This window comes from Stomoxys calcitrans, chromosome 4, assembly GCF_963082655.1.
Source record: "Stomoxys calcitrans chromosome 4, idStoCalc2.1, whole genome shotgun sequence".
Taxonomy (NCBI): Eukaryota; Metazoa; Arthropoda; class Insecta; order Diptera; family Muscidae; genus Stomoxys; species Stomoxys calcitrans.
This window is the reverse complement of record NC_081555.1, coordinates 51,773,904-51,792,281: the sequence shown is the minus strand read 5'-3', so window position 1 is coordinate 51,792,281 and position 18,378 is coordinate 51,773,904. Positions and strand designations below refer to the sequence as shown.

Genomic DNA, 18,378 nt, shown 5'->3' with positions numbered 1-18,378 from the left:
CGTTTCTTGCCTTTCTTCGATTGCGTTGCATTTAATCATCAATAGTTTACGCTAAGTTATGTCTTGTGAAAATGATTAATTCAAATATGAACAGAGAATATTAAATATTGGAGTGATTTCTCTTTGCAGCTCTAGCAATAGATGATGTAGGCAGTGGTCAACCATAAAATAGGTTTTTATAATACTATAAATAACTAAGCAAGGTATGAATTTAATAGCCATAAATTAGTAAATTTTGAGCACGTTTTCCTATGCATTATAATAAAATTATTTACTGGTTTAAATATTAGGCTTTCCTTGGGATAATTACTCCGCAGTGTACCCATACGTTGCTCAAAACTTCAATCATTCGATTTTCTTTAAGCCAAAAACCCAATCCAGCCATCTGCCTCCTTCAGGGATCGTTTTAAAGCAAAGTGTTTGGATTTTTCACTTTTAACACCTGCTCTTTCAGTTCACATGGAGATTTATGCTCTGACCTTTCTATGCTGCTTCTGCCTTCTTCTTTTGTTGGGTACAGTTTTCTTGTTTTCCTTAAGTTGTGCTTAGGAATATGGTTTTTTTTTGTTTTGTCTCCTCACATTTCCACCACCTTTTTGGTTGTTACGAAGATTTTCTCACTTACCATTGTTCAAATGATGATGATGATGAGGAGGGTTGACGGTGGTGATGATGATGATGAGGGTGATGTTTATCGTTTCTTAGTTTCCATACCAAAGGCCATAGTTTTTGTTTCGTTTTTGTATTGATCTGAAGACAAGGCTTGCATCACGCTTCTTTTGAATCGCTTCTGTTTCTGTTTCATTTTGGTACATTAAAAACAAAATCGTTTTTTTTTTAAGATAATGAATTTGGGTTTGGATTTTTTCTCGTTTCTTAATGTTTTGTTTGGGAATCTTTTCGTTTATTTATTTGCTATAGCTTGTATGTTGTCTTGTCTATACTACCTGCTGGTATCGTCGAGTCATAATGAAAGTTTTTTTTATGATTTACCATTACCATTGGTAGTACCCTTATTTATTGATTCTTTCTGAAAAAAAATATCGAAATTACTTTAATGAAACCGGTGGACTTTGAAAGGCTTTGGTCTGTTCCTACAGTGCCATATCAATGGAAAATTAATTGTATATCTATTTGATATAACCTTTAAATAACTTCGACTTTTAAAAGGAAGCTGACACGAAGTGTTACGAAGTTCACGCTGGTAGTTATATGTGCCAAACTGGAAATGTTGTGTGATTGCGTTATATTTAGCTGAAAATCGGAACTGGCTATTGTTGGCGAACCCAAAATCTTCAAAGTGTGCAAAATGTTTGTGCATCGTACTCGTAATAGCCATAATAATGCTGAAAGCTTTATATAACGACACCTGAAGTGATACGGCGAGTGAAGGCCCGAATTCAACGAAATCAGGACTGGAATTCAACCAATTGGCTAAACATCATGAAATAATGCTTGAAAGGATGCCATAGATATATAATTGAACAAGTATAACTGTATTAAGTTGGGCTGTGCCGAATCTTGGGAACCCGCTACATTGGATTCTGCTAAAAATGTACTCAAACCAAGTTGAAGGGCATATGTATGCATTATGTACCAAATATCTGTCAAACCAGCCAAAACTTTATGCTTCTATGTGCAGTATAAGGCTAATCGGGAGATGGGTTTATATGGGAGCAATATCAGATTATAGACTGATTTGGACAATACTTACCATGCATGTTGGAAGCTATAATGAAACGCTACATGCCAAAATTCCGCCATATCGGCCAACAATTGCGGCTCTTAGGGGATCGAGAAGTCAAATCGGAGGATCTGTTCATACAGGATCTATATCAGTAGCCATATAATATGGATCATATGTGAGGGAAAAATAATTTTCCATTTGACCAATTTGTGCACGTACGATCATCCACCCGAAGTAATTTTTCATCTCAAGTGATGGTATGAGCAGCATTGACCGCCAGTGCTAGCTTTCCAATCGCTTTCATCGAGCCTGGCATCAAAGCAAATGCAACTTATTATCGGGAAAATATTTTGGAAGCTGTTTTGGAGCCATGGGTATGCAAACATTTCAGTCGTAGTTCATGGAGGTACCAACCAGTCTCGGCGCCGTCACAAAAAGCTCAGGTTCCGCATTTCATTTCGACACACAGTGGCTGGCCAATTCACTAGATACCAATCTGTTGGACTTTTCTCTTTGGGCCATTTAAGAGAGCAGGATAAGGACTAACAGTTTTGCCATTATGGATGAGTTGAAGAAAGCTACCGTTTGGGAATGGTCCAAAATACCGACAGATTACATTCTTGTAGCTTGTGACTCCTTTTTTTGACAGACTCAGAGCAATTGAGCTGCAAAATAACGATGGCATTATCGATAATTTATTTTTCGATTTATTTTTTTCGTTCGTAGCCATCAATACAACTTCGAACAGATGAATGAAATCATGTGTAGTACGAAAGAAGTGTAATTTGCTACAGACGGAATGTCTGTCATTACACAAAAATACATGCATTGGGAAAAGTACAGCTAATAAGCAGGGTTGTCGAGCTTAGTTAATGTGGTAATTGTATCATAGATTCAAATCCAACATACCAACGTACGGCCCTTGAGGCCATCACACCTAATATGGTTGAAAAGTCATCTAACCAAAGACGAAATGCGTCCCATAGTGGTTGGTGTGTGTTGCTATCTTTGGTTTTTCTTTTCCATTCAAAACAAACAAACAAAAATTGTAAAATATAATGATCTTGCCCTAATAGGCATAAAACTTGAAAAAAGGAAAAAAAATACTTTTTGTTTTAATATCGATTGATATATTTTATATCGATGTCATTGAAAAATTAATTTTTTCCCAAAATTTAACAAAAATAAGCGATCCGACACTGAGTTATGAGCAATAATGTTTCGGAGTTATGAGCAATAGTGTTTTTCTCATTAAGACTATTTTTGTCTAAGCTTATAACATTGATGATTGACTGGGTAATTCGTCGAAAAATGCCGCTGAAGAAAGGATGGTATCCCAGAAACTGCAGTCGGGTGAACCTTTCGACCTTTCGAATTTTTGAAAATATTTTTGATTTAAAACCAAATGGGGATTTTATTAATAAGTAAAATCACCCACAATTGACAACTAATAAATTAGTTAGACAACTATTGCCAGCCAAAAATAACTGATCTTGAATGCATAGACTACAGTAAAAACTTTGAGATCAACAAAAAGAAAGAACAATTTTTTGTTCCCTTTTTGCAGAAGATTTGCTGGTGTTACTGCAAAAATCTTGCATGCTTTTACTTACTTATTTCTCTGAGTTTTCTACATCCTACAATGTTCTTTACTAAATGTTTATTTAACAGCATGAAGTATTCCTTTCAAATAATAAGTTTTATTTGTGAAGTCTTTAATTTGTTCAACTATGGATAGAAAAAATTCCATTTGTTTTCTTAATTCCCAATATCTTGAAAGTATTCATTGTGTATTTGTTTTGCAAATATGAAACAAAAAAATCTATTAAATCAATCCATCAAATTGTTGGTGCATTTAGTTTTCTAATTAAAACTTGCATAAAAAATGCTTAACTTGAATAACAATAACAAAAAAATTAATAATTTATAATGCTACCATATAAATAGTTGGACACAATGAGTTAACAACGTAAAATTTTCTAAGAAATCAGCCAAGCAAACACTTTGTCAAATGAAAAAAAGTATTAAAAGGAATAAGCAAAAAAATGGGTAAAACAATGACTAATCAATAATACCGCCGCAATGTATAAACACTAGTGGTTTATTGACAGTCTCATATGGATGCTTTAATCTGCTTCTCCTTCTCTGCCTGCTTCTCACATTATATCTCAGTGTGAAGGGGTCTTAAGCAATACGTTTTAATTTTGTAGTTTAAATTCAATTTCAAATATTCCATTCAAGGTTTACGGGTTTTTTTCTCTTTTTCAACATACAATACGAAAGCATATGCTTCTATCGCGATAGCAAAGATTGTCATTAATGGGGGAGAAGAAAAAAGTAAACGAATAATTTTTTTTTGGTATTGACAAAACGACAAATGTTGTATATGGCAAAAAGTTTAACCCATATTATGTTCGAAGACCTTAAAACCAGTTAAAAGTTGCCCTATTGAGGCTTAATTAATGATCAATGTATGAATCATAATCACAATAAGATTGATTCTATGGAAATGATTACAACTTTAAAGCAGCAGGTCTATTTGAAAAACTAAACCCTCAGAGTGTTTTTAAGTTAACTGTGAGGCCCTATGCTTTTTTACCTTTTGCTTTGGGTGTTTTTTTTTTCAAAAACTAACTTAAAAACTTTATTTCAAAAACTTATCCCTCTGGGTTTTTTTTAAGTTATCTGAGAGGCCCTATACTTCTTTACCTTTTGATTTGGGCGTTCTTTGCTTCTAACATGCAGGTGACCTTAGTTTATTGCATGTCACAATTTGTGTGTTGGCCTCTTCGTTTTTATAGCCCTTTCCTGTTTCTCTCTTTATTGGTCTTACCTTTTTTTCATATTAAGATGTCTTATTTCCTCCTCTAAACGCAGAACTTTCGTAGTTTAGTATGGGAAGTAAAGCGCCTTAGTACCTAGAGTCTCAGTTGCATCTAATTTCTAAGGAAGTTTTGTTTTAAGACGACAACAGCGACGTTGTCTTAATACAGACTTCCTGTTTAGTTCTTGTTGATAATTCTTTGGTTCCGCTAGCCACAATGAGAAGCGACCAAAAACGGATGTAAGCCACATCGTAGTGTGTGGTACAAATAATATTATAATATAAATTTTCAACGGAACTCTTTTTTCTATGTGGTGTTATTATAAATCAGTTACATTTTAAATGAGTTTTCATGCAACATACCTGTTCAAAGAACGCTTGAGGTTAGTGGCACCAAATACAATGCTTTGGCGCCATCGATCTCTTAATTCGCGGGTAGCCCTTTAATTGCTTTATTTAGAAGTGAAGGTAGTAAGCTGTTGTATGTATGTTGAAAAACAATGCATATGCTATCGTTTACATTCATAATATTGTAATAAACAAAACTATATGTGAACTTTCCACCGTAGCGCAGAGGTTAGAAAGTTCACATATGACGCTGAACGCCTGGGTTCGAATCCTGGCGAAAAGAAATTTTTCAGCGGTGGTTTTCCCCTCCTAATGCCGGCAACAATTGTGAGGTACTATGCCATGTAAAACTTCTCTCCAAAGAGGTGTCTCCGAAAAGGAGGCCCCTTATCATTGAGCTTAAAACTTGAAACGGACTGCACTCATTGATGTGTAAGAAGTTTGCCCCTTGTTCCTAAATGGAAAAAATTTGGGCAAAATTTGTATTTGTATACTTCTTTTCTTTGAACTTTATAAGTTTTTTAGATTATTCGTAAAATCTGCTTACAAAATACTATACTACGAAATATTATGTAAATTATGAAAAATATTAAAATTCAAATCTGTTGCTTAATACTGTTTGTAATGCTTGCTGGCAGCCTGTTGGTTGCTTTGAAACACCATGTACGCAATGACTTGTTACATATATGTTGTAAATTTTATTTAATAGTAATTGTTTCCTAAGTCTTCTGTTTGACAACCTACTAACAAGCTGGGAACTAAACCATATTGGGTAATAAAAAAAAAGATGTTTTATTTACCCACTAAGCGGATTTTTTACTATGATGGAGAAAAATATTATTAAGTGGTTGGGTTCATCCCCGCTTACTATCGCGGTTTATTAAAACATATGATCATCGTTCAATCGGAGTGACAAAACTTAAAGAGGAGGAAGACAACACATGTATTTAATGGTTAAACTTTGCGGGAAGTAGAAATTGCCTAGGGTTGTAATACAATCACATTTATGAACTCCGAGGAACATTTTAAAATTAAAATGACTTATTTTTTTGTGTGGTTTTGACTTATCTTGGATGTGTGTTAGTGATGGCCAACGTTAAAGTACACGGAATTTAGCGGGAATAGCGTTTTTTTACCCTTAGCCTGTGAATCCGCTAGATTGGTAAATAAAACAACCCAAATAATAAAAAAATTTATCTCTGCATGGAAAACGGAACAAAAAGTCGTTGAGGATTTTGATGTATTTAATGCCAATATATTTTTAACTATTTCTATCTTCGCGTTAAATATCCCCTGAGGAAGTCGACCTGTTATGGCCACTTAAATGTTTTTAAGAAAGGAGAGAATGTTTACATAGGTTCTGAAGAAAATAAATTAGCAGTTTTTCAGACAAGTCAGAAAACAGATATCACACCATTGGTGGAAGCGTTTTTTTTTTGATTGGTAAGATCATCAACTTGCCATGATTCCATAATTATCCTTTCAGATTTATAAACAGAGATTCCTATTTAAGAAATAAGGAAATCTTAGTAAAAACCCCAATACATCAATGGGAGAGATGAAGAAATACGAATGTGTAGTACTTATGGCAACAAATTACTAATCTATAAAAGCTTACTTTTCGCTATTTTTGATGTTTAATAGATAATTGTGTATTGTGTCGTGTTGAATGATGTAGTTTGACACAGATTATCTATTGGATATTATACATATTTTCAAAAATTTGGAGAGTCAAGGACTTTAATTACATCTCGTATTTTTTCATTTAAATATAAACGTGTAAAGTCAATTTAAAATTATGCGGTGGGTGTTTAATTGAGCTTGAAAACATTATTATTAGAGCCAAATGAATTTGAATTATAATTTATTTTGTTTATCACCTGAAATAACTTGACAACAAATTTGAAAAATGTTTCAGCAGACATTTGTTGTTTTTGCCTTTCTTAGTACGTGTGACAAGCTAACGCCTATATTTTAAAGCCATAAGCACTGATGATAACTTTAATGGATGGCTGCTCACAAAAAAGGTTTGCATTTCGGGTGACCTGATTTAACCTCGGTGCAAAAAAAACTATGAAAAAACACTCGCCAACAGAAAGACATTGAAATTTGACACAATTAATACCCCACGTACGCATAGCTCAAAAAGCAAAATATCTTTTAAGCCAAAGTTAAATGAGAAAATTTAACATTTGAATGCGAAAGAATATGACAAAGAATAAAGAAAAAACACAAAACCCGCAAGATATGAGTCATTTCTTTTCATTGTTTTGGCCTGCTTTAAATTCCAAAAAGAAAACTTAAAACACATAAAGTTTAAGTTTAAAGATGTGTGTATACATGCAAATACAAGAAGATAATAACGGAAGTAAAAAAGGAAACTAGCTGCAAGGAAGACTGGAGCAAACAGCCACCATGAAAGATGAAACGATGAAATGAAGAACGTAAGAGCCAAAGGTGAACTTGAAGACAAATGCAAGGAAGTAAGGGGATTTTTTTTAAGGCAAACTTTTTTTAAAGGAAAGAATAACCCTTCGAAAAAACACCAAATAAGCTAAATTGTTTTAAATTACCTCAAAAACAACAGTTGGGGGTAATTTTAAAGACATACAAAAGAAAAATAAGCTAAGGGTTGCATATTATCACTTATACAAGAACTATGGGCTAATGTATAGCACGTGTGCTAAGGGTACCAAATAATGGTGTAATTGAACAGAAAATTGATATGATGCCAAAAAATAGAGCCTTGGAGCAAACCATATGCTCTTCCAAACAAAACTTAATTTCCAAAGAAAAAAATTCATCTTTATATTAACTTGAACTTCAACAAGACTTACATTTTAAGGTATAAATATGGTAATTTGCAAATATATGCTCGATAAGCTAGCATGTGGTTTAACGTGGCTACTGTTGCATGCGTTTTTTCTTCGTTTTGTAGCATAACAGGCTACTGTCACCGCAAGCAAAGAACAAATTATTGTTATTTTTATTTTTAAACCCAAATTCATGGTTTGCTCTAATGAAAGACCTGTTTGTGGCTACACACTTCTCGCCTCAAACATACTAAAATTAGAAGTCACGAAAGTCTTGTTTATTTCTTAGAAAATGTTATTGGTCACTTAGCTGGCACTCTGGTTATATGGATGGTTACAATGAAAAAGTCTCAAACGTGTATTCCTCTTTAAAGTTTTAATACATTTTCTATATGAATTTGTTAATGGTTGCAACGTACAAGCCAACGTACATAATTAACAAAAGAAGACCAGTTATGCAAATGGCAATTTTAAATGACATTTAAATACGCTTTTTCATAATTCTTTAGTGTTCAACTAAAACAATTTCTATTAAATGGTATAAATTAAGACAACCGCATTGAAATTTAATCATCCAAACATTGTTGTAAACAAAAGGTTTAACAAAAGACTTAAGACACAAACGGACAATAACTTCCGCCTGCTGCAAAAAATACTAAATACAGCGGGCAAATGTACATATGTTTGTATGTAAACTTCACATTAGCATATGTCCTCCTACTGCCTCTAATGCATTTTGTCAATATCTTCATCTTAAGGTGTCATATTTTTGTTGTTTATAACAATTTCAAGCATTCTAAATTAATTACCAGCAACAGCTTGTATAGGTGGTGTTGTATAGACCTTGAATCATGATTTATTTTACACTAACCAACAATGTTCATATTGAGATGTAGAAGCAATTGAGACCGAAATATTAAACATTATATTAAACTCGGCTTGAGAGCTGATATAAATTTGAACCCATATCTATGAAGTTCAATATTGATACCAAAAGTCATAAGATAATACTATGTCCTACATTTTTTAAGGTCTGTAGGCTTATACAGGAACTATATTGATCTCTTCCAATTTCAATAGGATTTATCTTTAAGCCTCTAACTTAATCTTTGCCCGGTTTGAAAAAAAATTCGGTACTTTGTATACAAATTAACATGGACAGACACTGGTGTTCTGGTGTATTTCTGGGACCCAAAACTATTGTAGTTGGTGTAAGGAAGGGTTGCAGAAAACTCTTCAATGGGGCTAAAGCCACAAATGCACCACACGACTGGGACGTTTTTAAAGCTGAGCTAGGAAAATACAAGAGTAAGCTGAAAAAGACTCAGAACAAATCATCCGAGGCCTCTAGGCTACGGAACATCCTATCTTTGAAACCTATTGTATAACGATAGGATATATTCAGAATTCCGAGGATATATGGACAATGTCTAATGAGGATTTATTAGTCGGTCATCCTTTATTCTGAAGACTCTGGAGAGGTCAGTCATGGGGGTGCTGTAGTTTCGCTATTAATAACGTTCATACTAAAAGATGCATTAATGCAGACCTGGAGTATACCTCGAGTAGGTATACTGTATGCTCCAATTTTGGAATTAACAATATATAATTGTCACTGGAAGAAAAAGATATAAAAGTCGTCGAGTATGCAGATGACATGGCTATTGTGGTTAGGGGAATGTTTCCCAATACTCTTAGAAATATACTTCAGGAAGTCCTTACCCGGCTTCAATAGTGTGTATCAAGTGGAGAACCTTATAATTAAAAAATTGGTGGACTGGCTAAGATATAATGTCTTAACGACGATTGGCATAAATATCTTCAATATATTTCTGAAGTCAAAACCCGCCACCGACTGTCGCAGATCTCTCAATGAGATGGCTGAACAGTTCAAAATTCAACTGAGTGCCGGGATTCAGAAATATACCAGGGAATTGTAGAGCGGACGAGCTTGCAAGACTAGGAACTACCTTATACATTCCAGGGCAACAGGAATTTGTGGCTTTGCCTCTAGTGACATGCAAACTAAGTCTTCAGGATCAGGCCCTAAGGGCAACAAATAATAGACAGTCACAAAGAGGGGGTTGTGAACAATCCAAAATTATGTTCTAGCTGTCACTGGCTAGAACAGACGTCTCAGTCATAATGTCCGTCATGACAGGTCACTGTTTGTTCGGAAAACATGCCGACAGGCTGAAAGTTGCCAGTATCAACTTTTGCAGAAGCTGTAAGGACATCGAAGAAGAAGAGACTATAGAACAACTTCTGTGTGTGTGTCCCGCTCTGGCAGTCAGAAGGAGATCCATTTTAAGTTCTCATTTCTTTGAGAACTCGCTGAATTTGCGGAGGTGCACATTCTCAAGACGTTGGGCTTTTTTAAGCAGTATGGATGGTTCAATGATAGGAACTAGAAGACTTCTTCCTTCCTTCTCCTTTTTCCCGTGCTATCACAATGGACGAAAAGTGAGACTGATATCAGACTGCCACTTAGACCTAACATAACCTAATAGAAATTTTGATTTGCGACCCCATATACATACTTTATTTTCTTGATCGTCTCGACTTTCTAAGTCGATCTAGCCAAATCCGTCCGTCCCTACGTCTGTCGAAATCACGATAACGGTCGAACGCATTAAGCTAGCCCCTTAAAATTTTGCACAGACACTTCCTATTAATGTAGGTCATTGAAGATTGCAAATGGGCCATATCGGTTCAGATTTGGATATACCCCACATATAAACCGATTCCCGTTTTTTTACTTCTTGAGCCCTTAATTTTCAACCTATTTAGCGCAAAGACTATTGTAACGACTTTCTTTCAATATCTGTGCCACATATGATCTTAATCGGTCGGAGTAACGTATATGGCCCCATATAAAACTTTATCCAAATTTGGCTGATACTTGGCACAATGACTTCTGTTCTGACTTCCAATATTAGTGCCAATTATGATCCATTGAAATACAAACTGTCTTAATAAGGGTGCTTTTTAGCGGAGTCCGTGGTGGTGGGTACCCAAGATTCGGCCAGGCCGGACTTAGCAGGTTTTTACTTTTCTTGTAGTCACGTATGATAGTTCGTAATAATTGATTATTGACTATTATAAGCACAACGACATCCATGTTTGCTAATTAGCACTTTGAGTAGCTAATTGAATCAAATTGAAAATGAAAATTTGCCCATGAACATTCCACAAAGGAAGATGTTTTAATATGACATAGTAACTCATAAATGTCGGAGGGGATAACTACCGTTGACAAACTTTTTCTGATGTTCTCCGCAGTATACGAGACCAGGCTTTAAGCGTCCTAGGCGAACATGCTAACCTCTGCGCTATGGTGGCCTCAAATTAATGATCATTATTTTGAGTAAAAACTCAAAATATTTTAAAGGCATTTGCTTTTTTCCCAGATGTATTTGTCATTAAAAGGCTTATCAATAAAACGTAGCAGCAGCACTATTGGAGGCTTACATACAATTCTCCTCTATAACTTAGTTATTTTTATGCATATTATGACTAAGTTCAAAATGATAGAGCCCATTAATGATATCTAAATCACTTTTAGGTGTAACACTCGACTTCCCAGGAATATACAAAGCAATAATGTTGTTCGGTGAAGTCAAAACTTGGAATTTCAGGAATATTGTGGCGTTATCTGTTATTGAGATTCAATAGACCAAGTATTGCTCCTAAACCACATCTATGCCAAATTTAACATTCTTGATGAGTCAATTTTGGGGATTTGGTTAACACGTTTTACTCATTTGAAACATGCCGGGAACTTTTAAACGTTATTGATTGGTAACAATAGTAATTGCCATAATCCAGAATGTACCCAGAAATATTTAGATTTTATTTCAAATTTGTGTAGCCCAAAAAGAAAAAAAATATTGCCTTTTCCAAAAAAAGTACAGTGCTGTTTCTCGATACATAATTATCCAAATATTTGATAACTGTATTTGCTTTCAAAACATTTAATATATAGATACTATTTTATATATACACTTATGCATAACCTTTGAAATAGATTTATAACATAAGCTGTACCTAATTTCCAAGTTGCCACAAAATATAGCTTGAAATCCTTGACCATTCCGATCTCATTACTTGTGTCGTCATTTCACAGACTATTAAAACAACCACGAAAAAATGCTTAAATCATTATTTTCGATTTGTTTGCCTACAACAAAAATCGCGCCTTTTTGTGGGAAACATGAAGTAAAATATCTACACAAGTCAGCATTAAATATGAAAAAAACGATATTAAGCAAATATTTATGGTTCTCTAAGTGTTTTTTTTTTTACTTTTTTATGCACAAAGTAAATCTACAGCAACAATCAGATTTATTTATTTTTTTGTCCACCATCCATTTGGTAATATGTCTAACCAAACATATTTAAAATTAAGCATGGTTCATTAGAAATTGTCCGTCCGTCTGTGGTTTTATACATATATATGTCCATTTATCATACTGTACCTGCATTTATGAATGCTCTTCCATGTGTACGATTCCTCATTTATCCATTCCACGACACGTTTTTGAGTTTTTGAATATTTCCATTTTTATGCTTATCTAAGCACATTAAAAATGTTTTAAGCTCAACAACAACAAAAATTCCTCATATATCAAGCAGCCCTGCATGTAAAGGTTTATTTCAAGCTAAAAGTACCGTCATTCCAAAGTGACAGCTAGCCTCACGTAATGTGAGTAGTTATTCAGCAGAGATAATCAACAAGCGTCTGAACTTTAAAAAAACACACGCGTATACTAATTGAGTTTTTATATCATAACTTAACAAAAGAAAATATCTTAGGAATAGACATGTAAAGCTGGTTGTAAAGCTAAGGAAGAGCTAAGATAAAGTCAAATTTTTTTCTTTATAATTTTGAGTGACAGTGTAAACACTTAACCACATAAACCGCAGTATGTGTTTTTGTGATAGGTAATTATTTGAAAGCGTTTGTTTGTTTCTGGTATAGAGATAATCATAGTTTAGTATACTCTAGGTTCACCAGTTGGATTTTCTTTAGGTTAGGTTGAATTTGAATTTTGCCTTTGCTGATTTTCTCCATCAGAGCGTGTGTTGCAGTCTCGCTCCGGTGGAGGTTTATCTGGATAACCTCAATCTTTGGTTCTCCAGTAAATGGGCATCTTGGGAGTAGGTGGTGATCTCATCATCTGCTCCCTGTTCTTTAGACTGCGTTGACTTTCCTGTCACTGCACTTGACTTTCCTGTCCTGATGTCATCGTTTTAGGTTCTTTGCCTAGTCTAGTCTTCCGACTTTTTATAAAGTCGGTAATGGTTCCATGTTCGTTAAGCATTATTGGGTTTCCATTCCCTGTTCTGCCTGGTGTTTCAATACTAGGATCTTTGCCTATCTTAGCCTTCCAAATCTTGATGATAGGTGATGGTACCATCATCGATTCCATGATCGTTGGGTTGCATTGAGTCACCTCTATCTGCGCTGCCTAATGTTTCAATATTTCTTTACCTATCCCAGTATTCCGAATCTTTAAGTCGGTAAAGGGTCTGTCGTCGGGTTCCTATTTGTTAGGCTGTGTTAAGTCTCTCGCCACTGCACTGCCTGATATTTTAGTATTACGATCATTGCTTCTCCTAGTCTTTACAATATTGAGAGATGCCGTGATTGTCTCGTTGTCGGCCCCCTGTTTGTTGAGTCACCTGTCACTGCACGGCCTAATGTCGCAAAATGAAAATTTCTGCCTATCCTCGTCTTCCCAATCTTGAAAAAACAGATTTGCTCCCATAGTGCGCCATGCCTTTAGTCTTAGTCAAACTTGTCATGGAGACTTGATCAATGCCAACCACAAAGAGAGTTCCTTTCTCCTTCTCCTCCCTGTGGAAGACCTCCCACTTCTCTGCGACCAAACCTTGGTTTTGCTTGCCCAAGAATCCCAACATGCGTCGCAAATTTACTGCCCCATCCCTTGATGAAGACCGTAGACTTTCTGAGCTGGTGGATATCAATCTTTCTCACCAGGTCGAGCTTTGCGTTCTTCCAGGGAGCGTGAATACCTCTGACGAGCTGCTTGACGGAATCAATACATTCCGCCGACGCAAAACGCAGCGTAAAGATGCCACCTCTAATCTCGCAGCTCATCATTTGTATGTGGTGGAATCCTACCGGATGCACAGCCGATATTGATGACTTCATAAGTCAGCTCATCTCTGTTGTGCCACTCTGGCGTAAGAAGGCAGCTCCTTACCATTCTCAGCGACCATCTTCCCCTTCCGTGATGGCTGTGGCCTCCTTTGGAAGTCGCAGTCCTCCATGAAGACTCAGGGGCCGTGCGCGTTTCCTTCGTTCCTGTTCCAACTATGTCTACCTCCGCAGGACACTGTCTGGAGTCTCCATTGCGGGATGGCTGGCTTGGTTTTCCCAGAGTACTTGAAAGCGGGAAGCTCTTTTTCTTCTTTAGTATTTTAGCAGTATTATGCTCTTCGGGAGATCTGATTCTTTTTCCAGCTTCCGTCGGAATGTCAGTTCTATCCCCTCCAGCATCGTGCACTTTCGCCCGATTAAGCTGCCGGTACATACTCCTCTGTCTCCTTCGTCGTGCACCGGATCGCCTTCTCGGTCTGCTTGTGAGCTTAGCAAAGCCGTCGCACACTTCTGCTGTCATCCCGATAACCTCATCTCTTGATTCGGCTGCGATGACTATTTCATTGACACAGTCGCTGTCTGAATCCAAATCAGAAACACCACCTTTACTCAAATAAATTTCTCATTAATTAGTCTGACGACTAGTTGTGCGCTTGATTTCGTTGGAATTTCTTTAACGCGGAGAATTTGAGCAATCTTTGATTTTTATTAGTTAACCTGAAAATGATCAGAGTTGTCATTTCCTTTAGTAAACCAACTAAAAAATTTCTGTTTAATTTTTGCTTCCAATTTTTTAACAATTTTTTATAGAAATAGTTATTTGAATGAAGGGTATTATTCAAATGCTATTTAAAGAATAGCATTGCAAACTCTGAAAGTATAAACATGTCTTAGTCCTATAAGTTAATCCTGCTTGGAGAACAAGCAGATGTAGCTCAAAACTCCTTCAAAGAAAAACATTTATAAGTTTCTTTAAAAATGTTATAAAAAGCATGTAAATGAATAACAATCTATAAAAACTTTCGAGTTTGAATTTATTTTGAATGGCCATATTACATTTTATTTTAAGTAACTCTTTACGATGAAGACTTATGGCTTATGTTAAATTAGCAGCTGTTTCTGGTGTTGATGGCCTGCCTTCAAGTTGTTTTGAAAAAAAAAAAATGTTTATTCGCTGCTTTAAAATACTTGTATCCTGAGCTGTCCTGAAATTGGTTTGAATAATTTTTTTCATTGGCACACCATTTTTGGTTATATAAGTCCTCTCCAAACACCTGTAGAAGGGCATTGTTGGGTTTCACTTTTTTCCACTTTATTTCAACTCAGTGCATGTGTTTCTTTTGCTGCTTTAGCCATAATTATTGTTAATTTTTTAAAGGATGAATAACAAAGTTATTATCTTCTTGAATGCGTTACATTTGGTTGGGACTTTTGTACCTATTTTTTGAAAAACATTGAAATACTTGTTGTTTATGTTGGTAACTTGGCTTCTTCTCCTTACATCGAGCCATCCATCCATCCATCCAACGGTCTACCTTCGACATTTAGTTATATGTCTTTACTTATTGAGAGCCTTAAAAGGCCGTTGTTTCATCTATACTTGACGTCGCATCGCATCTTCTTAAGTGGGTGATATTTACGTTTATCGTGGCACTTTGTGGCCTTTTGATGACCATAGTTGGCTGTTTTCAGTTTTTTTTTCTCTGCCGGTTGTTTGTCTTGTGTTTGGGCTTTTTTGGATTGGCTGATTTCATGTCATGTGCTACTTTTCTGTAAACTGTTGCTTTTGCTATGTCCGTCCGGGGCTGGTGAATTCTTCCGTTTACTGTTTCTGTGAAAGAAAAGTGAAATAAGTTGTTGGGTTTATTAAGTTTTAAGCTTTAAAAGTTAAAGTTGGTATGAAATTATAAGTTTTCTTCATGAAGCATATAATATAGGACCTATTAAAAGCGTATTGTAATGCACTTCTTAAAATGCAATTCGTTTTCTAGAAATATTTTTCTACAAACCTTAAATTAGTAACAATTAAAAAAAAAACTCTAATTATAAATTAAAATCAAAGTTTACAAAATTTTATTATTCTATTTTTGAGATACAACTTTTCTATGATAACAAGTAAAAAGGCGTTAAGTTCAGCCGGGCCGAATTCGGGTATATATGTAAAGCACCTTTCGTCAAAATCCGATGAAAAATGCATACCACATATCAGCTACATCGAAATATGTTGCGATTTGGACCAAATACTTATAAATACAATTGTGTATATCAAAATATTGATATTTTTAGTAGATATATCTAAAAATAAACCGATCTTAACCATATACAACATGGATGTCAAAAATCCCAACATAAGTCACTGTGTCAAATTTCGGCGACATCGGACAATAAATGCCCTTTTATGGCCCCAAAACCTTAAATCGAGCGATCGGTTTATATGGCAGCTATATCCAAATCTGGACCGATGTGAGCCCAATTGAAGAAGAAAGTCGAGGGGCTTAACTTCCCAAACCGATCTAGGTCACATTGAAGAAGGATGTCGAATGGCCTGATACAACTCACTGTACAAAATTGCGGCGACATCGGATCGAGAGATCGGTCTATATGGCAGCTATATTGAAAACTGGACCGATCTCTGCCATATTGCAGAAGTATGTCGAGTGGCTTAACTTAACTCACTGTCACAAATTTCGGCTACATCGGACAATAAATGCGCATTTTATGGACCCAAAACCTTTAATCGAGAGATCGGGCTATATGGCAGCTATATCGAAAACTGGACCGATCTCTGCCATATTGCAGAAGTATGTCGAGGGGCTTAACTTAACTCACTGTCCCCAATTTCGGCGACAGAGGACAATAAATACGCCTTAAATGGGCCCAAAACCTTAAATCGATATATGGCAGCTATATCGAAATCTGTAACAATATGGGCCAAATTGAAAAAAGATATCGAAGGGCCTAACACAACTCACTGTCCGAAATGTTGGCAAAATCGGATAATAAATGTGGCTTTTATGGGCCTAAGACCCTAAATCGGCGGATCGGTTTATATGGCAGCTATATCCAAATCTGAACCGATCTTGGCCAAATTAAAGAAGAGCGTTGAAGGGCCTAACACAACTCACTGTCCCATATTTCAGCAAAATCGGATAATAAATGTGGCTTTTATTGGCCTAAGACTCTAAATCGGCGGATCGGTCTATATGGGGGTTATATCAACATTTAGACCGATATAGCCCATATTCGAACTTAACCTGCTTATGGACAAAAAAGAATCTGTGCAAAGTTTCAGCTCAATATCTCTAGTTTTAAAGACTGTAGCGTGATTTCAACAGACAGACGGACGGATATGGCTAGATTGTCTTAGATTTTTACGCTGATCGAGAATATATATACTTAATTGGGTCGGAAATGGATATTTCAATGTGTTGCAAACGGAAAGACAAATTGAATATACCCCTATCCTTCTGTGGTGGGTATGAAAATGTTGCTTACATTGAATAGTAAGTAAAGTTCAAAACATCTTCCTAAGATGATATGTGTTTTGTTTTAAATAAACTACACTGATTGTAAAAAGGCAATACTGTGCCAAAACCTGCTGGTTTTATTTCATTCACATTAATTTTGATGTCAATTGGTACTAGTTCAATATCATATGGAGAAGACTATTAGGAATTGATGGCGCAAAGTTTATTCACCTCTCATCGCGGCAACAGTTTTGTTTACCTTTGTACTTAAAATTTTCTGTTGGTTTAACTTAATAAAATGCAGTTTAATATGATTTTTGTGCCTAACCTAAGGAAGATAATATATATTCTAGTACCGGTATTCATAAAACTTAATATAGATTTGAAATAGTTTTATTTGACAGATTTCCTTTACAGAACTGTCAAATAAACCTATTTAAAGGCTTCATTAAGTTTTGTGAATAAGGCCTTTAAACTTGATTAAGTATCTTGTGTGGTTAAAGATTATTAACAAGCGTTAGGTTAGGTTGAGAAGAGGGTGCGAAAATTAATCTACCCCATGCCGCTATGGGCATACACCTAAGCCAGTTATCCGCTTGTTGTGCGCTCTCCATACATATAACTAGTGTAAGTGTTTTTATAAAAATGCCACTTCTGGGATTCAATATACGACAAATCAATTGCAGAATAAAACTAATCAAGGTTGGTCAAGATTTAAAATTATATTTTCTTTAATTTTACCGTGAACAAACAAAATTAAAACTATTTTCATTGGTAATTGCTTTAAGCCACTACGAATGCCCTAAAAGAGGCAATTTAGTATTAAAGCCAATAACAGTTTGGTATTAAAAGCAATCACTGTTTGGTAACACATCTTATACCAAACGGTACTTATCATTATATATTTTATCTTTACCATGCGGCATTGTTTTTTTCACAAGGTTTCTTCACTATCAATACCCTATGATATCGAAATAATCCCCCTTGGTATCAATTTTGCTATCAGTTTATTATCTTTTCATCTGGCCAACATTAAGAAATATAAATTCCATAAACTATAACATTGCGCTATCTTTCACAACAACAAAGTCAAAAAATCTGTGTTTTTAAGG

At 35.4% G+C, this 18,378-nt stretch overlaps 1 protein-coding gene across 5 annotated transcripts in view; it reads left to right on the top strand.

Moving 5' to 3' along the window:
* The window catches only part of LOC106081420 (uncharacterized), a 334,294-nt gene that overhangs the window by 299,668 nt on the left and 16,248 nt on the right, over positions 1–18,378 (top strand). The gene's annotated exons all lie outside the window — the stretch shown is intronic.